The sequence below is a fragment of the Halyomorpha halys genome, unplaced genomic scaffold (assembly GCF_000696795.3).
Source record: "Halyomorpha halys isolate HHAL.00 unplaced genomic scaffold, Hhal_1.1 Scaffold169.1, whole genome shotgun sequence".
In the NCBI taxonomy this organism is placed as follows: Eukaryota; Metazoa; Arthropoda; class Insecta; order Hemiptera; family Pentatomidae; genus Halyomorpha; species Halyomorpha halys.
Window position 1 is genome coordinate 1,039,939 of NW_027104700.1, and position 22,124 is coordinate 1,062,062.

The 22,124-nt window shown below is 28.6% G+C and overlaps 1 protein-coding gene and 1 non-coding gene across 6 annotated transcripts in view; one reads left to right on the forward strand and one right to left on the reverse strand.

Annotated features, from left to right (window-relative positions):
• MCU (mitochondrial calcium uniporter) overlaps positions 1-22,124 on the forward strand; it is a 516,099-nt gene that overhangs the window by 144,190 nt on the left and 349,785 nt on the right. The gene's annotated exons all lie outside the window — the stretch shown is intronic.
• TRNAG-GCC (transfer RNA glycine (anticodon GCC)) lies at positions 2,405-2,475 on the reverse strand. Its single transcript has one exon. It is a non-coding gene; the product is annotated as a tRNA-Gly (tRNA).

Below are 22,124 nucleotides of genomic sequence, written 5' to 3' on the forward strand. Positions count from 1 at the left end.
AATTAATATCAACAAATTGTTTAATGTATATAAAAAAATAAATAATATAAGTAGAAATAATTTAGTTTTTTGCTAGTTGGGTTACAGCAATTTTTTTTATTTTCTAATGGTCAGTTCCACATTGACACCTAATGGAAATTAAATTCCTACTTTCCATAAAATTTAAACTGCAGATTATATCTGTAACGAAGATCCATTTTAAGAAAAAATAACAAGAATATCAGAGATAGTGTGGAAATATAACTAAACTGAAATAATGTGTGGAGAAGATGGTCAGGGGGGTGGGGTGTGGTCAGCAAATAAACAAAAAGTAATTATTCGTGCCGAGGTTTCGACGTTGACACGAATAAATCATTTTTGTTTATTTGCTGACCGCACCCCCGACCATCTTCTCTTCATATTAATTTATGACCAATTATCAACACCTCATTATAAACTAAAAAAAGTTCGAAAATATTTGGTTTTTTTAGAGGAAAAATAATTTGTTTTAAAATTAGTGTGTAAATATTATTATAGCCTGTATTGTGTGATTTTGAACCATCATCACATGATTTTTTTTTTTTTCATTTGTAGGAAGAATAAATTTTAAGAAAAAAACCTTGAGTATCTTATAAAAGTAGCCAAATGTGTATGATTAATTTGGCGTGAACTTCATTAATCACAATTAATAAATTATATATTACACTAGTTTACCCTTAGAGTTTAATGGTAAATGATATGGTGACCAACAATGTTGTAGATGGGACAGATATTATTGGGTTGTCATGTCTGGAAGTTCGGGTTATGTCCGGTCAGATCAATCAGTGTCTAAAATCCATTAGTGGAAGGTTTAGGTCAATGTTGTCCTTTGTTGTTTTGTTTTTCGTCCTGGAAATGTGCTTTTAAATCTAATGCTTTTAAAGGGCTTTCTTCGCTTGCTTTATCTGTTTTTGAGGTTATCTGTTATTTAACGAAAGTAAATAGAATAGTTTTGTGAATAGTTGTTGATTTTGCTTGGTTCAGTGAGTACCGTGGGTGCAGTGAGTGCATTCTTGCAATTCCTGTTTTCCATGAACTTTTTATCGCCTACTGAAATTTAACTATTTTTAATTGATTTGCATCAATGAATTTGAAAAGAGATGAAAAACAACTCAACTCAATTATTGAGTTCTATATAATGGATTCGAACAGGTGTACAGCTGACAAACGACAGAAATATTTTTAAAACGTCAAAAATAACTCTTACGTCAGAAACCTGTGATTACATTGCTTATTTGAAATTAGACGGCGTTGATATTTAAAAGTCTCTCTCAAGTTTCAAACTTGTTGGAAAAGTGATAATATAAAAATATTAGGCAGAAAATGTTCGTATTATTATGAGTGCATTCAAAGTTTTCATTGTATACTTTCTGTATTTATAATACAATTTTGTTCTACAGAATTTAAAATTTATTAGTAAAGTTTAATTAAAATTTACCGTGGTTTCGCTGTTATATATTCATATTATTAAAATTCTTTACAATATTTAATACAACACTGAAAAAAATACATTGTATCAAAATAAATAGGATTTTTATGGTTTATTAAAACCTGAACTAATTATTCAGTTATACTTGTATAAATTAACCTATGCAATTAAATGAGTGATATAAAAACAAATGATTCCATTTATTTATACATTAGCTTTTTTATGTTTTATTTTTAAATTACTTTTTATGAATCAAAACCATTTTTACATAAAGGAAAAACAAATTATACTAAATAATTTTTCCCTTAGTTTCAACAACTAAAAAGAACAAAAACAAACTTTGTTTAATCAATATTAAATTTAGAAACTAATAGTTAAACACAAAAAAGTCCTATAATATGTTTGGCGTTAAAATGAATAATATGGTTGAAATATTTGATTTTGGCAATGTTTAATATTAAGTTGACGGATCTCTGCCGAGTAAAAGAGGTTTTTTTTAAAAATTTGTTTTGGCCCAAGACCTGTTTTTTTTTCCTTATATCTTTTTGTATGTTTCTGTTTAAAGCTTATTATATTATATAAACATATTTCCAATAAAATATATATATTTTTTAAATTGTGATTTACAAGTGTTTTTATAAAATTTTTATAATAAATAAACAATAAAATTTATTTTATTTTTAAAATTAATCAAGAATCTTAATTAATTTTAAAAATAAAATAAACAATAAAATTTATTTTATTTTTAAAATTAATCAAGAATCTTAATTAAAATTTTGCCTGTGAATTATAAATATACAATTGAATTAAAATATGATAAACTCATATGAACTATGACAATGAATATCTTGCAAAAATTTTTTTTTTATAAGTTGCTGAGAGAATTCTATTTTGCGATCGAATAATTAAATCTCCAATGATAATGATTACCACAATTTATTTAAAATAAAAAAAATGTGCATCGGCCGGGAATCGAACCCGGGCCGCCCGCGTGGCAGGCGAGCATTCTACCACTGAACCACCGATGCTGTTGAGAGGTAATGCCAATTTTTTGGTATATATATATTATGATTCGATCGGTTTAATAGTTATTGTGAAAGTTAATTAAAAATTCAAATGAGTAGCTGAAGAGCCAAGGATTACAAGCGAAAATTTTGGGAGTAAATGATTTTTTGCTATCCACCTATGCCTGAACTTTAAAACTAGTGGAATATTTAACAAATAATTATTTCTGAATTTTGTTAATACTGAAGCGTAAATTCGGTTCAGGCCCAAGTTGATAAAAAAAAAATCTTATTAAGAAAATTGTCGCTTGTACCCCTGGGTTTCTCGCTTAAGGTTTTACATTTTTTTCCTAAGTCTTTTTTACTCTCATTTATCCCAAATTTCTCTTTTCAGTCGCTCAAAAATACCTGACTTCCTGTAAAAGTTTTATCTTAAAAACTAGTAATATCTTAAAATTTATATTAAAGTAATGAGTTAATAAAAAGGTAGGAAATAATAAATAAGGTAGGAATTATACATAAGATAAAATATTATAAATCAAAATGAAATTAATAATAATAGATAACAACAGAACTATTAATTAGAAGGAAACTTATGAGGAATCCACAATAATCTTTTCGTCCAACATAGTAGGGGTATTCATGATGTGTTAAATGTTATATGTTTTACCATGTTAAATGTTATAACTATAGGATTGTGAGCAGCCCTATTTGAAGTCATGTTAAACATTAAATGCATAAGAGCCCCTAGCGGATTTTCTCAGCAACTTGTTGTATAAGCCTTTATGTTTATAACCTTCCTTCCAGACCCACATGTTATTGTTTACTTCAGTTTTGATTTAAGTAATTAATTAAAACATGCCTAGAGTGAGTGAAAAGTGGAATTTGTGTGAAAGTTTAGCTTATGAGTGTCTTATTGATCTTCAAACTTGTGAAGAAGAGAATGAAGATGAGCTAATTGACAACTGTATTGAAAGTCACAACAACTAATATGGCGGCGATCTCAACTGGCCTATTGTGTGACGTCATTCTCGATTTAACTGACCAAGTAACAGACTCTCAGCCATGTTAAATGTTATTTCGTTTTACCACGGCAAAAGAAGGCAATTTTTTTCGATTTAACACGAGTTTTTCCATTTAACACGCTTTAACATAGATCATGAATACCCCTAGTAATATCCCTCGTTCAAAGACTAACACGCTTTCCAACTAAAAAAAAATAGGAATTGTTTTATTATATCTAAAACAGAGGTCTCTCACAGAGAGCTCTCTTTTCTCTGAAAATTTATTTATTTACAATTGTAGGGAGTATATTGTACTTTATTGTAAATTATTTTCTCTTTTTGCAATTAGTCGCATTTTTCCTTTTTTCTTTTTAAATTTTAGAATATATACGCCATTCGAAATGATAAAAATAAATGAAACCTTGTTCTATATTCTTCCATTGTGATTTTGGATATTGGAAGTATGCGGAGGAATCTGCCAGCGTCGATATTAAACTTATATTTAGATTTGGCGTCTTCTGCTGTCAGTTATTTATACACAGGATACCAAACAGGGGCGAGGTGCCGGTATATAGTGTTGGCTTTCAACTCATCCTCGAGAATTGGTAAGAATGTAGATTTATGTAATTATTTAATCAATAATTGCTATTATGGATGATAATAGTTAATTAATCATAATTAAATCATGAAATCATCACTATAAAAATATATTTTATTGACAATAATAAATTGAAAAAAAAAATCATGATAAAGCCAACCAGAGGGTGCAGTTTTTTGCTTTATATATAGTTATATGAAAAAAGGTCTAAATCCATCTGGAAGTGCTTTTTTTACCAATCCCCAGTTATGATTATTCAATTAAATAATATTAACGGTATGCTGCCCAAATAATTCCATTTCTTACACCCACGTTTAAATTCTCTGGCGCAACATCGCAGCAGTGAACTAGCGTCCCTTATCCGATCTTTGACCTAGAATCGCATTCCTTTCTGGAATTCCATTCCATCCATCAATCGAATACCTTTCTTACTTTCAAATTTTATAGCTGCTAAGATTTGGTTTTCGGTGAATTTTTTGTTGCTTCCTTTCTTCCTTTGTATACGTCATTTATGTTATTTCAGTTCAGTCATCTGAAAAGCTTATATTCAAAAGGGCAAATATCCAACTTGGTAATCGTTTTAATAATGTGAGGAAATGAATGAGAGTAATAGAAAAAAAATAGTATCTTAGCTTTAATTCTTTTAGAAAATGGGATTTATTTGTTCAATTTTGGTGGAAAGTGATTGGAGATTTGATGGAAGTTTCTTCAAATGAAATTTAAAGCATACGGAACAATACTGCCCTTTTAAAAGTAAGCCCTCATAAATTACTTATCTAATTAATAATTTGTTCAACAAAAATTCCTCTTGTTAAATAACGTGCAATATTAAAAGCGGTTTCTAATAATATTAGCAGAGGAAAATTATCGTCAAAGTGCAAATAATTTTCAAATTGAGGAAATGTTTGCCACAATTTTCGTTTAAAATATTTTGATATGTATTTTTCTAAAATAATTAATTTTATTCTTGAATGTTATTGTGCATTTAAAAATATTATATTTTATATTCGTACGTCTGAACTTTAAATTGCTCGTATTTTACTAGGAAAGTAAGTCGTAAGCCGATAACAGAGAAGGAAGAGGTCATTTAGGTGTTGAAGATACTGGTGATTAGGTATGATAAAATATAGGTTACTAAAAAACTTGGCTGTAGAACTCGCAGTCCATTTAACTAGTCATTACCGTTGGAAGATTTAGGGTTCAATTTCTTATAAAGTGATAGAAATCTTCTATCAACAAGCTTTCCTTTATTCTTTTCTTGTTATTATGTAGTATCTCCTGTCGTTTTAGGGTATACCCTTCCTCTCTAAATATTCTATGAAAACAAAACAGTCTTAATAATAACTGTTTATACTCCTTATTATCTGATGTTTATAAAATCATCCTTTACCAATTATATCGGTTTTTTTTAGAGATGCAACATTCTTTATACCCACTTCAATTATCAAAATATATTACTACTAAAAATTTATATTTTATTGCCTTCATAGTTTAAATTATTTCTTAATTTTCAATTATATTTATTGCTTCTATAAATTTTCTGTTACTTATGTATTTTTCTTTCCAGCATTTTTGGGTTTTAACAATCCAAGTTATGATTTTTTTTAATACTGTATTGTGGCAGTGCTGTTTTATATTTATTCTTTTTTTTTTTTACTTGTGTTACTTGTGTTTTGATTTATTTTAGTCTTGTTGCTTTTTGAAAATTTCTCCTATATACATCAAGTTTCGATTTAATTTGTATACTATGCATCTTTTATCTTTTCCACTTCTTCTCCTATCCTTTATGTTGCTTAAATATTTTTTCTCTAATTTATTATTATCGTTATATTTACCCAGTTTTTCCAATCAGTTAATGTTTTTCTAATATTTTCTGTCAGGCCCGGTACATAATTAATTTTATAATATTAGATCCAATTATCTTGTATATTGATTTTTGTTCTTTGTCCTATTTTACATATTTTGTATTTACTAATAATGTTTCGATCGATAAAAATCTTATATACCTTGCCGATTAGTTTTTATTTGTTGCTTACAACCTTTCTCTTCCCTCTAACTATTTAAAATATTTTCTGGATTTTCTTTTCTTGGAAATTGTTTATATTAATTTGTTAATGTGCTGAGATGAAAAACTTCCTATTAGATACATACTATACACTTTACTATTATTTAAATAATTTGATAGCAAATTTTTGTAAATTATGAGTATATATGTCTGTATATAGAATTGACAATATTTCAGAATAGAAATAGATCTAATTTAATATATTTTTTATTGACTGTATTTTTAAGAATAGTTATTCACCAATGTATGATCGTATCGTCATTTGTCCATTTTATCAGTATCACGGTTTTTTCAAAATATTTCCATTTCTAGAAATCAGATTATACCACTCTTATATTTTTTTGTGAGCTCCTTTCTGTCGTGGTAACTTTTATAAAACACAGTTTCAGTTTTATGTATATAATAAACCAATTTTTTATTCAATATTTCATGTGCCTCACTATATTTGAAATAAAAGTTTCCCAAATCAGCTATTCACGTAACAACTTATGGTTCTGATGTAAATAAAACTATATTTTTCTAATAAAAAACAAAATTTAGAATATTATTTATACATTACGAAATCTGGTAACTTTAATCAAATATTGAGAATTAACATCTATAATTTTTGAGGTTAAAAAACTTCCAATGATGAAGAATATAATCTATTTTATATTTGTAACCATTGTCAACCATGGTATATGGATGAGATTATTTCAATAGTGAAATTGTAAATATGACAAGATTGTGAAGGTGCATGAATATGGGACAATCGTTTTACAACAATGAAGAAATATAAATTAGATTATATTCATGTTTGGAAGTTTTTTAACCTCCAAAATTATAAAAAATAAATATAATCAAATTTCCTAAAAAGAGAATCGAGAATTTACATTTTTACTGATTAAACAGAACAACCGTTGCTGAAGAACAAGGGACTTTATCTTCGAATCCAATCCTTCTTTTATAGGGCTGGTGCAATAAAAGGCGCAGTGTAGAGCACTAAACTAGGGGCTTAATTAGAAAGGATTATATATTCCACTTTCTACTATGTGGGCTATATGTTTCTTTAAATTAGCTGCTCTGCGGATTAAAAATACACGTATATCTTTTCGTGTTCCTTATAAATTTGTTATTTTAATTATTTATGCTCACTAGTATAAGTGATTCGATATCATCTGCAAAGAAAATTAAGTTAATATGGTACAGATGAATATATTGATCAGTTAATATAATATTTGTAGGGCTTCGTAACAAGGGGATCCCTAAAATGTTAATAAATATTGAACCAACGGGTAAACGTCCGAAGGATAGACCGAAACGTAGCTGGGAGGATTGCGTTAAAACTGATTTAGTAGAATGGGTTTGGAGGGGCATCATTGGAAATATGTATGTAGAGAGCGTTTAGTGGTATCGGCATCGAACCTTCGGGTTCGTTAGGCCTTCATTATTGTTATTATTAATATAATATTAATATTTATATAAGAACCACAAGATTTAACACTTGAAGCGACCTCTATTCAGCTGAAACAATCTCAGAAAGATTAAGCTGTCTATACTCCATTTGATTATGCCAATCATGCCACTTAAAATTACAAAGAGGCAGGACCTCCATGCAGTTGGTTGGAAGTGAAGCGCTGAGATCTCTTGAAGGCCTTGCTTTGCCTTCATTGCGAGATTGGGAAAGCTTGGTTTTTTTTTTTTTTTACTTAAATTGTATTTTCTTTGTTATTATTTAATCATATTTATTTTGTTATAGATTTATATTATTCTAACATTCCAGATAAATTGTTTAGACTGTTTGGCTATGAAGAATGATCAGAAGAAGTCTACAGAAAAGTAAGGACGAAATAATAGGAGATCTTTGGTGAACTCCGGAAAAAACAAACAGAATGAGACTTTTAAAAGATTATTATTATAATATAATTGGGGGTATGTAATTAATGAAGAACGATGATCGTTGAGGAGCTAAAAAAAAAAAAAAAATCGTCCTACTTTGAACTTCATCGGGGCTAAAAACAAGATATAAAAACTACAAAATATTTTTCAAAAGTGTAGCAGCAGAAAATAACATGAAACATAATGTTAACTATACATTGAAGTAAAACATATTACAAAATTGAGCAGCATAAATTCAGTTTTCTTTGAATTAACTATGGTTATTTTATACGATTTTCACAATAGTCACCTCATCTTGTAGTCCTGCCATAGGCATACGTACTGGCCAAGGGATCTGTAATACTCGCAAAACCAATCACAGAAAAACACCGACGGATTTCATTATATAGAGATATGTGTTAGATTGCCTTTTGTTTTTGTAAGAGCTATTTGTTTTTGTAGTTATGTTTTTTGTGTATTAAATTAATTCTTCGGTGTTTTACTTGCTATAAAATTATGATGGAATAACTTTCATTATTTGAATGAATTATATTTATCTGAATTGTCCGTGCTATTTGCCGTGTACGGGGCTTCGGGGTTTCTAAGCCCGATTAGGGGTTCCCCGTACACGTTGTTATATTGAAATTTATTCATATATTAATGTAATATATGTATCTGTATTTATCTATTTATATTATGTATTTATATTATATATTTATATTATGTATCTCTATCAGTTCCTGATGGGAACCGACTGAAAAGGGATGCGCTATATTTAATTCAACCCCTAGATACCATCTGAAAACCCCCGACGTGGTATGCTAGATATGAATATCATATTTAATCATTGGAGTTCCTTTCCAACGGTATCGTGTTCACCAATTTACTATGCTATTATATTTGAGGTGGCATGCAGGGATTATTAATTATCAAGTATAGTCCTCGTTACATATTTTATATTTACAATTATATACACATTATCAAGAATACTATTATGAGAGAGCATGGTAAACTTATATCCATATACTTTAATTACAAGAGAATGAATTGAGAAGTACCAGTTGAGATATTTAATATTTATACTGACTATGTTATTAATTCTACCCTTGCCATTCAAATAGCAACAGAAAAGGTCTTACTTGTTTCGATACATGGGTAGGCTTGGCGGTTGTCCCGGCTGCCGCTGATCTTCCAGACTGTCTTCCTCTGTCAGACTGTTCTCTTCTTTCAGCTTCCCTCAAACTCTCCCAGCCTGTCCTTCCATCAGGCTTCCTACCAGACTCTGTCCACCTCGACTCTCTTCAGGTCTTGACTGTTCCACTCTCCTGTCTCCCCTTGACTGTCTTTCAAAAAAAACTCTTTTTCCTGCCCTTTTGTTACTTTTCTCCCCTCTCCTTCTGACTCCTCCTTCTTTTGATTTCTGTCCTCTGATTGGGTCCTCTATTTTAAGAGGGGGTGAGAAGGTCCAATGATCTTCGACGAAAGTCCTACCTTTCATCTTTAAAAGTTTCTTCTTTGAAGAAAACCGGCTTCTTACTTTATGTTTCCCGAGGTTTTTAGAGAGCCCCGTGTGAGATAAGGGGTGTTTATTTGCTATCCATTACGGCGGCTATTTCTTTGTACTTTCTAATGTCTAAACTGGCGCACGATAAGGGCTCTGCCTAGACGGTTAATGGTTCCCAGAGGGTACCTACCCTCTGTTATCTATATGTCTTTGTACATTACTTGCCTAGGTCCGGCGGTACCTTTGGCATGCCGACAAAAGAAATTATTTTAAGTTAAAAAACTCCAGCTGGTACCTCTCATACATATCATATTATATATTCTACAATTGAAATGGGCAGGGCTCGATTTCTAGAAAAAAAATAATCCAGAATAGCATTTTCCAAATTATTGATAAAAGAAATATTAGCTGGCTTAAATATTCATAATCAATTGTTTACAGCTGTTAGTGTTTTTTATGCCTAGATTGTTGCTCTGTGTATGATTAAAAAACGTTTTAATTATCATTGTTTTCCCTGTTCTGCCTCAAAAGCCTATGCATATATACCCTAAAATAATTAAGTATGCCGTTATCAGTTAACCATCTTAATAGAATTAGACCACATCCTGTATTATCAATCTTCTTGAACAAAAAAGGTGGTCCGTTGTTAGCTCGGCTTTACTCGGTTGATTGGAAGTTTGAGGTGCACTCTAGTTTGGAAGTGGATAAGGAACAAATCTCGTTCTGACCAATCTAATTTGGTTGATTTGAATAATGGATCTGGAGGCAGGAAAGAAGGAAGTACTGAATTCTTATGAATAAGTCACTACCCACCCCTCATTGTTTTTAAGCAGTCATTTATCTTGTATGTTGTAAACAATATAGGTTTTATATTTACTTATTAATGTGTAAGATTCCTTAAGTCATTCGGTTCGTTTTAAATATTATAATAATTGTTTTTTGTTTTTTCAGGTAAGAGTTCTACCTCCCATTTCAATATATGAACGTAAGCTCAAGGTAATAATTTTATTCTACTTGCGTGCCAAGAGATTCGTGAACATTACAGGTTGTTAAAGTTCCTTTTGGCGGTAGGGGAAATAAAATATTTTGTATTTATATATCATGATATGAATATAAGACCGCAGACTCACGCAAACTGTTTTTTTTTTAAATATTCGTTCGAAACTTTTTCAAAATGATCTATAAAGGATAGTTGATGCTGTTAGGGAATTTTAATTTATATACAACCGGTTTATGTATGTATATATGAAACGTTGTGATCTCGAAACTAAAGGAATTTTGATAGAAATGTCATTATGTTGGGACACTTTACACTAAGAAGAACCTCTTAGTACCTTATTATATCTTCCTATATCCTTTTTAACTATTTATTGTACATTTTTTTAAAAATATTTATTTATTGCTATTTATAATTGTACATTATAATACATTTAGTAAATCTGATCTAAGTTAAATTGGAGTGTTACAGGCGTGTAGATAAACTACCCATTGGTAGCACTCTAATGACATTTTACATTAGCTGGTCTCGTGGCCATCTTCTTTATGTTGTACATTAAAAAAATATTCAAAACTCATTTTATGTTGAATTATAGTTAGAAAAACTAAAATACCTCTAGATAATTAAAAATAGACAAATTGTTATACGTATCACTTAAGTGGTGACTTTAGTACATGGAATTTCCTGTTTTTTTTTTTTTTATTTGTAATGATATACTTCGGTATTTTATGAAAAAAACTTCTATTTATTTTTTTTTTTGTTCTTTGTAAACTTTTTTTTAAATTTCTGGTTGAATTAAATTAATGAAAATACTAAGGCTTTGTGCTAGATTGTTTGGAACTTGGCCTTACTACATTATTAATACTATACTAACTGTGTTGAGTCGCTAATAAACGTCCATAGAAGGCGCTGCTAATGTCCTTTCTCCGAAGGGTGCTTGTTTGATCATTACTAATTATATGAGGAAGATATTGCTTCTATAGGAATACTCTGAGATATTCTATAAATCAATGCTAAAGACTTTTTCTAAATGATTACCTAATGTCGTCGCACATGTTTAGAAAAAAATCTCTGTCACAAGCATTCTATTGCGTACTTAACTGTACTTAAAAACATATATAATATGGATATATAATAAACATATATTATCATAATAAAATGTAATAAAACAGTGGAATTATAACAAATATAACATATTTATATCCTGCTTATAACTCGACTATTGACACATCATTCTTCACTTGATCATTGATTCTCTAGAACTCGTTCCTAACTTCGCATTTTTTGTTGTAATAATTACTTGTTAAAAATCCACTCGTTGCAGAAAATGGTTGTTTTATTTGAAAAATCGCAAAGAGAGAGGTTGCGTACGCCAGGTAGCGATAGTTTTGTAAAATGGAAATAGAAATTCTTGATAATGCTATATTCTGTTTAGGTTTAAACGCAATCATTTTAATTATTTTATTTAGTTAGTTCAGAAATAACTAAATTGGGTAATCCTGCTAATTTGAAAATCTCCCGTGTGTAAGCGTTTCGATAAACAAATTAAAAATATCAATCCATGTAATTCCAATATTATTTTAAGTGACTTTTTATTATCTAAATTATTAATATTTGTTACAATATTTCAAGATTTAACATTATAAATATCTTTTTTTAAGAGAGCTTCGTTTTCTTTCATTTTATTGTAAAAATTTACGCTGAGTTCTTGCTAAATGTGAAGTAAAATAAAGAAATAAGAACAATGTACTATATAGCTCTAAAACACAAGAGAAGAGCCTTGAAAGATCCTGGTGGTTTATAAGATCAAGAGGTGTCCTGGGACTCCTCGGACCAAATCTTCCGAAATAGGATTACAGCCTACCTCCTTGACCATAAATTAGATGTTGTAAAGGAATTCTTCTAATCCTTGTAAAGCTAATCCTTACTTGTGTGATATATTGTTTGGTGTTGATTAATTAATGTGACAGCTTTGAGAACTGAATCATTACAGGACACAATAGCAGTGTCTTGGAAGAGAGTGAGAGTTAATTGCTGGTGAAGATAATTAGCTTATCGCTAAGAGGTAGGTATATTCAGTTTTCTTCTTTTTTACTTCTCTGATTAGTACCCTTATTGGAACTAGAAGCCCATACTGGGTTTAATAGAACAATTGGAAATTTAATTTAATTTATATTTTCAGTGTTATTAGGTCGATCCCAAACGTTGTATATTTATTGTTTATGATACTTACATGCATATATATAGCACGGAGATTTGAACACTATTGGAAAATGTCTTATCTAGATATCAAAAATATGTATATTTTTTTATATGGTATCCGTAGAAATATGTATAATTTTTATGAAACAGACCAACTAAAACATTTTTGCTGACATTGATCAGGTAGTTCTGTAATGATGGTATTGGTAATTATATCTTTGATGAGGACATGACGGCCGAGCTCCTCGGAGTAAGTGTTCCAAACTGACCCATCTAATAAGATAAATTCGATTCCCACCTAGGACGGTTATTATTTATTTCTGTGCTATCACGAGAAAAGAACTAGGACACTCCCATTTTGTACGGGAAAAGTTTAGTGGGGTATATTTCCGGATTTTACCGGTGTCTAGTATAACAATGAATTTATTTTTTTGATTTCAAATATAGACAAAACAAAATAAAATGAATTGATGTAATTACAGGATGAAGTGTATCATTGAATGTGTTTAATTGGCTGAATATATTTCATGGTTTAGAATTATAACATAACTAATAACTTGGGTAAGGAAAATCAGAAAAGAAGGGGTGGTAATTATTATGGTTACTATATAAATATATTTTCTTTCCATATTTCAATTTGTTAAATTATTAATAACTAATATATTCATACTTCTTTGCATTATACAACTTCATTTTTATTTTATTTCCTTGATTATGTTATTTTACCAACTTGTCAATTACCTATGTATACATTTTATTTTCCATTTCTCTCATCACTTCATTTTGTTAATTCCATTCTGTAAAATTATTCACTTTATGTCATTATGTTTATATTTTCTTTTCTTTACCTATTGATTGTTATCTTGTTCTGTTCTTAGCCCTGATGAAGGCTAGAAACTCTAGCCGAAACGTTGGCACAATTAAATAAGTTACATCAACTTATTTGTGTTTCATTTTGAACACACTCCCAACCATCTTCTCGTGATCAAATTATATTTACAAATCTGCAGTTGAAAATCGGTTAGTTATTTTTATAAAAACACAAGAGTTTTTTTAAGTAAACATGTTTGAGAAGAAACAGTCACAATATGATTGTTGAGATTCAGCTTAGCATAGGTACAGGAAAATCATTTCTCGAGTTCACCTTGAGGTTAGAGAACTATGACATAACCTCATAAACGGTCTGTTCAGTCCCCACCTTTGTTCAGACTAGCGCATATTTCCGCGAATATCGCTCTCACCTGGACTTCTATCATTTTCAGGACATTTTGGAAATTTATAGTTATAATATTAGGAAGAAGGATCAGAAAAATCCAAAAAATTTCTTTTGACAAAAAAAGGTTCTTGTAAGCATACACATTAAAACTCAAATAATTTATCGTATTACATTTGATTGAAGTATGAAAACTAAAGTGGGAAATATAAGCACATATTTCTATTTCATGAATGATAGATTTGCCAATTTATCTACTTTCGGTTTTTTTTTTATTTGTATATGATATCTTATTTATTTGTTTTTTAACTGTTTGGTATGAATGTATTAATCTGTATTTTTTTGTTGGATAAATAGTTTATATATTCCTAACAAACGTGAATATGTTGATAAGTATAGTTTATTAGGTGAATAGTTATCAACCTTTTCTCGGTAGGTACAGATATTATATATCATTTATCTGCATTCATTATATATTCACAAATAATGACATCTATCTGAACTAAATTTATAAATGTATCAACTTATTTATTTTAGTTTATATTTATTATCCTCCTCTCCCTATTTATCTTGTATTACAAATTTTGAATTATATACATAATAAGAAATATATAAATAAAATGTGTTGTTTTGTTAAACATGTTCTGGTTGATATCTAATCAATTACGTACAAATTATATTAATGTTAATTTTTTAATATATAATAAAATTATCTTACATTTTGTGAGAAAATATGATTGATCACTAACCAGTCACAGAATTTAGTAAATAATGAACAAAATATTAATGGTTATTGAAACGAATCTAATGTTCAAACTGTATTTGACCACAACGTTTGAGAATCCTTTTTTATATGATCTAAAATTCAGGTCAAAATTAAGTACTTTTGACTCGAATTTTAATTTATTATAAGTTTAATCATTTGCTTGTTTTCTTCCTAATACTGCTCTTACAATGTTGTAATTTGTCTTGGAGGTTGAGATGTAAAAGGTGAATAAATTCCTCTTTGGGATGACATCAGGCTTTATCGTCCATTAATCATTGTGGTAATGTAGGCCTATTAGGAAGCTCAAGTATAATGTAACGGCTTGCCTGCCTGATCCATCATTTAGTAGCCATAATAAATAACTGTGTGTCCTTACTATGGTGGGTTACTTGAGTTCAACTTAGTTGCTAATGAGGAGGTATAGCTATTGCTAAAAGTTTCTCCTGTAGGTGAGATCGTTAGAAGATTGCTTAAACACTAAAAAAAAAACAAAAAAGGTTTGATATTCAACAGTGTTCGGAAATTGGATAAAAACTGTTAAACCAGAGTGAAGTACAATATATTTATGAAAATATGTAAAGCAGTTTCTGAGTTCATATATATGTCTTTAATTTCATTCCATATTTTTTTATTTTTTTCTGTTTACTACATAGATATATGATTTAATAATTTATTCATTGGAATTACCCAAAAAATATTTGGATAAGGCAAAGCGTTTGTAAACTTTAATCTTTATTATCGCAATTTAATACATAATGACAGTTGAGCCAGAAAAATTAAATAAATGAATACATTTCAGTCGTTTAGTTAATTTATATTTTTTCCAGGCATACTAAAACTTAATAATGCGCGTGATTATCTAGAGTTTTATAGTTTACAGGAATTTTGAGAAACAATAAAACACAGGCTACTTAGATCATAAGACAATTCAAAATTTAAGTATTCATTTTAAAAAAGTTAATTTTTAAACACACTGGTTTCGATATTGGAATCAGTAGTAGCTTCTAACTCCGTGGAAAAATGATTAAAAAACTTTCTTCCTAAACTCATAACCGTGTGGGAAATGAAGAAACGTTGTGCAAAATGTTATCCCGAGTAGAATCAGCTTTTTTTGAATCTGTAGCCACAGGATATCTATTTTTCTCGTGGTCAAATACTTCGATACTTTCAGAGCTCACTTGTTAGTTAAAATATTTAAAACATTAATTCATATTTTGCATTCGTGCTGATGCCAGTATAGGTTTGAGACTTATCAGGATTTTATAAGGCTTAAATCTTAAATAAAATGTAAGGAAGCATAAATACAAAGAAGGGCAGAAGTAGAGAAAAAACAAACAGAAACAGAAATAAAATGTTTTATTTGTTATTTTTTTTTTTAGGACGAAGAGTAAAAAAAAAAAATCAAACTTTTCGCATGAGTTTAAATTTTACTTTTATACTACATATTTACCTATTGTATTATTTTGTACAGTTGTAAATTACAATAAATAAATAAATAATTTTAAAAAAAATTTTACTTTAATATAAATTTAAGTTCCCATATTTCGAGTACTACCAGTGGGTAGTTTCTCTACATGCCTGTATCACTCCCTTATGTTCTTTAACCTAATTTTCTTAATTTGTTTTTTATGGAAATAGAGTTGTAAATAGCAATAAATAAATAAAAAAGGTTCAATGTTATTTAAATATCAAATTTTAATTCATCCTTTGTTTAAATTTCTAAAATATTTTTGGGTGAAGTTGGGGAAGCTATTTAACTAAATGTGTTTATACTGATGTGTGTTATAAAAAAAAAATGTTATAAAAATACGAGTATAGCTCATATTATTTGGAACACATCATAAGCTACTTTTGTAGTTTTGTTGTATTTGGCACGGAGGTATATTTTTAGATTTTCGGTACTCACTACCTTGGACTACATCTGGACAAACGACTAACCTGGAATCCTGACACAAGACTGAAAAGACAGAAAACTGCACGTCGATTTCGAATACTATACGAACGGTCCAAACTTCCAATTCATTACAAAAGACTGATTTACATGACAATTATAAGGCCTACCTGGACATACTGCTTGAGCTTTGGGGCTCCACTAAACCTTCGAATTCCTCTCGTATCCAATCCTTAAAATCCAAAATCCTTCGTAAAATCCTAAATGCTCACTACTTTGTCACAAATAAAATCATCCACCAAGACCTTAATGTTCCATTTGTAACCGATCTAGCCCGAATCAGATATCAATCCTTCCATTACAAACTCGCTAACCACTTAAACCCATTAGTTTCTAATATTGCTTTCTCTTTTTTTCTGGACAATCCTCTGAGGCGTCTGAAAAGAAAATGGCCTCGAGACCTTACATTGTAAAAATGTTTTTAAAGTGCTACCAATGGGTAGTTTCTCTACATGCTTGTTCCATACCATTATGATTTCCTCAAATTTACTTGATATATTTTATGTATAGTTGTAAATATCAATAAATAAATTTAAAAAAATATATATAAAGATTTTCGGTACTCAATATATTGAAGTATGAAAACTGCATTCTAGAATTAGAGAAAAAAATAGAAGTTTTTCTTTTATGTCTTTCATATTATCTTTTTCAAAACTCTTTTATATCGCCTTCTTCTAAATTCTTTTATATCGTTCGTTTTTAAACTCTTTCACATCGCCTTTCTCTGAACTGTTTCATATTGCCTTTTTCTAAACACGTTATTAAAATTGTTTTTTAGGATTTAAATTATGGTGTGTTGTTGAAAAAACTTCAAATTGATATGAGATATGGCTCCATTTATGATTATAATCATTATAATAAATTGTTGAAAGTATATTTCCTCCCTTCTCAGACAAAACTGGCTAACATAACTACATACAAACTGTGAGATTTGCCAAAATTGGTTCGATTTTATCTACAATTTTTATAAGTTGGCACGAAAATCGTTCCAGAAAATGCTGTTTTGTCCAATTATTAAAATGAATTCTAATAATCATGTCGAGATTTTGAGAAATCCTAAAATTTTTAATAAAAAAAGAATAACAAAAAATTTATATTAATTATTAATTTATAATTCATTATAATTTTATTATTGCCGTCTGATTATGTGCTTGTGTAAGCTGGACAGGTTCATTGTAATAAAGAAATGTAAAAGTTTGAATTTTTCTTTGAAATAATGTAATTGAAAAGTTTTGATTTTTATCAAAAAGGTATCAGAAAATATAAAAGTATTTAAATTGAAAGATATTTTTTGAAACACTGAACTGATGTTTATTGTTACAGATTTTAGATTAAATTTGTTTTTATCATAATAAAATTTTAAAAAAACATTCCATAAAAATAAAATTTATTTAAATTCTATTTTTCAAATTAATTATTAGAATTGATATTATCTAGTGAATTAATATTGGAGTTTTCAACTTAGGTACTGTTTGATCGAAAGAAAGTTTTAAGGCAAAGGATTTTAACTTAGGTATATTCCGATTCTAAGGAAATTTTGAGGTAAAATTTATGTCAGTGATGATTTTGGAGAAAATAGCTTTTTGAATAAGATATTGTTAATCAATATAAATAAAATGGGTTACTGACATATTTTTACCAGTAAGTAAGTTTTATTATTCTTAAGTATAAGAATATTAAGTATCAATAAGTAAATATTATTCTTTTTTTTTTTTAGTAATTTATTTATTGTTATTTACAACTGTATACATATATACACATCAAGTGAAACATATTATTCTAAACACAAAAATCAATTTTTTCAAAGTTTTTCACTTTCCGGATACCAAGAAACCTGGAATGATTTCCTTGACTATCAAGATAGAACAACAATTTTCAATTAAAACTGTTTAGATCTAAATGCCAAATTAATGAATTATACGCAGTTCCCAGCTTGCCATAATCGTGTTAGTAATTCGTGATGTCACAACGTAGTCTAAAACTAAATAAATATTTTTTTTTCAGTTTTACCAGTTGTATCATCACAATCAACACAATTTTGAAATAGTTTATTTATTTTCAATTGATTATTTTTATAACAGCTTATCTGATAACACGACACTCGTCGTTAAAGGAATTAGGTAAGGAATTGATAAAGTGACAGTTTAATTCTCTATAATAGAAATCCAGGTTGAGAGGAGTTATGCAAGGCTCTGTCGTGTCTGTTTCTATTTAAGTTATGTGCTACTAATCTACTCTTGGGCTGTGACATTTCCAATAATTTCATTCGTATGAATTAAATTGCCCAATACAATCTGGCTTTAAATCTTCGTCCTTGTTATTATTTTACTCTCATGGACTCATATTATTGATTGAAATATCCATTATATATAAAATCTTTAGTTTTATAACAGTACTGAAGATTTAGATTAAACTCATAAAATCAATTTATAATTAAATGGTCATTGGAATCAGCTAGGTCGTATCCTCATTGGAATAATCTTACAAATTCTAAATTTCTTCATATCTTCCTATATTGAACCTTCAATTTTGTTTGTTTGAAAAATTAATCACTTAACATTTTTATTAGTTGTGTAAAATGGATAAATATGGAATATGAAAGGATTTGACTTAAGAAAAATATATATATTTTTTTCAATTTTCAAATACATTTTTGGAAATAAAAATTGTTATATTAATGAATGATATACGTACCACCAGATAATTAATGAATGATATACGTACCACCGGAAAGACAAAACTTTTAGAAAATATAATATTTGACTTAGAACCTCAAAAAATGTCGAAAACGAAATATCTAAATTTATGGACTTGTTCTTACACGAGTTAGACTGGTGGGCGCTTGTTTTAAGTTTCATTGTCGTGTCGACAATGCTATCAAAAAATTACTTCTTTAATTTAACTTAACCTATATTTGATTCTTCGTTTGACAGTATGACTAACTATCATTGTTTATATTTTCAAGTTTGAACGATTAACAATATATATTATAAAGTATATTGTATTAGGAAATATATTATGAAGTATTTTTGTTTCCTGATATGTTAAATTAGGAAAACAATTAAAAAAACTTTGATTTGTTGAATTAAAGAGACGTTCATTCAATTTTGTTGTTTTTATTTTGATCGTTTTATCGCTATGTTTATTGAACAAAAGTGTACCAAATTATACTTTTGGTGAAAATGTTTAATTTATAGTAATGATTTCATTTTTATGTTATGTTTTAATCGTATTTTCAAAATTTGACATACTAATCCAACGTTTAACTAAAGGATTTTAACAATATGAAGTCGTAAAAATACAAATGCAGGGTGTTAAAGAATTAAAAAATCCCCAAAAAGAAAGAAACATAAACTCACATCCGTGTAGTAAAAGGCACGGTTTTTCTTTTTTTTAGACCTATAGTACTAGACCTTAAATAAACTTAATTCATATTTTTTTTTATTCTCTTAATTATTTCATGCCAATATTATGATTAATATTACTACAAATTTTGTTAAAATTTTTCCTGAAAGAAATATAACGGAAAAGGTCAAGAAATAGGAATAATTAAATGTAAAAGTTTAGGGCATTACTTTTTAAGGCCTTACAGTTTAAAGATAAGGTATTTCTAAAATCAAAATTAATTAAATATCTTTCAAAGGTTTTAGTTAAATAATTAACCTAATCATCCTAGCTTAAAAATAAAACATGATATAACGACGAAAATTTGAGATAAAAAAATTGAAAGTTTTTTTCTCACAATTTTCTTCACTATTTTATTCCTGTATTGCGACATACTTATAAATTTATCTATACTCATCCCCCTTGCTTGTAAAATTACTAAAAGAAGAAGTATTCAAGTGTAATTAACAGAACAAAAAAAAAAAAAAGAAAAAGAAAAAATATGAGGGACACAATGAACTCTTGAAATGAAGTTCTGTAGCACGGTAACGAGGTTGCTGCGCTCTTATCTTGAGCACTTAGGCGGTCGGAAAATATCTAACTTTATGTTGTTTTTTTTACTTTTATTTATTAAGAGATGTGCAGTGAAGTTTTATGTCTGTTTCATCCCACAAGCACATTTTTTTAGATTATTATTATTATTACTGAAAAGTTATTCATGCACTGGAGGGCGAAGGCAAACATAGAAATTATATTTTTTTCAACAATATCTTCAACAATGATATTACAACAGCACCCAGATGTAATTAATCTTATATCTTTATTTAATTTACTTAGTTACCGGTGGTATAGTAGATAAATTGTATATTATGCACTGATTCTGAAGAGAAACAGAAAAACTAATGAAAAAAATACATTTATTTTTTTACAAAACAAAATTAAATTGAAATGCTTATGTAGTTTTAATTGTAGCTGTTAGGGACCACGTTTATAGGCAAGATGGTAAAAAAAGGTAAAAAAATTCTGATGTTGATCGTTTCTGATGAATAATAATATTTTCTTATTGGAAGAAGATAGTTGACCTATGTGTAGATTGTTGGAAGATAGTCTGGGTGGTAGTCAATAAAGGTACCAAAACAGTAAAAGAAAATATAAATAAATGGTTTTCTTTTACTGTTTTGGTACCTTTATTGACCACCACTCGGTCTATCTTGCTACAATAATATTTTCTGATGATAACTTATATGGTTTTTAACAGAGAACATGGGAGAGACCAGAAAACGTAATTTTTGTTTATGTTTCTCCCTTAAGTCGAGACACAAATCCACAAATACTTGAATGTTTTATGTTGCCTTACAAGAGAGATTGTGTTCGTATTTTATCAAGGTCGTTTTGCAGAAAAGAGAAACCTACAAAGAACTTAACCTTTTACTTTGCCTCACACTCTTTTTTTTTTTTGTCTTTGGCCTTTTTTACATCTCTTAACCCGATGCTTTGTTTATAGGACTTTATTTTGTAAAATTAAATTAACCGAAAAAATGTTGGTATATTCATAAAAAACGTTTCCAGATTATTAATTTTGAATTACATCTTACTAGAGGAAATGTTTTATTGAGATTTGAGGCGTTGGAAATTTTCTCGAATGTTGTAATCTAATTTCAAATGCATACAATTTATTACAATTTTCTTTGTTTATGATTATAATTTTTTAAATATTATATATATTTTTTATTTTATTTATTTATTTAATGTAATTAACAACTGTACGAATAATAAATACAATAAGTAAATATGTGGAATGTTTCATTTACACGTGAAAATGTTGGGAAGGATCCGTTGGTGGTACTTCAAACTTATATTTAAATTAGAAGGTCCCGTGGCCATCTTCTTTTCTGACACCTCGGAGGATTGTCAGGAATGGTTAAGGATGAGACATTAAGAACCAATGGGTGAAAATGGGTAAGGATTTTGGAATGAAAAGACGCATATCTGTTTTGGAATAATCTGCAACGAATGGGATGTTAAGGTCTTTGTGGATGAGTTTATTTGTAATGTAATAAGAAGCATCAAGGATTTGACGTAGGATTTTGGTTTATAGCGTTTGTCAAGTAAGTGTTGTAGCAATATATATA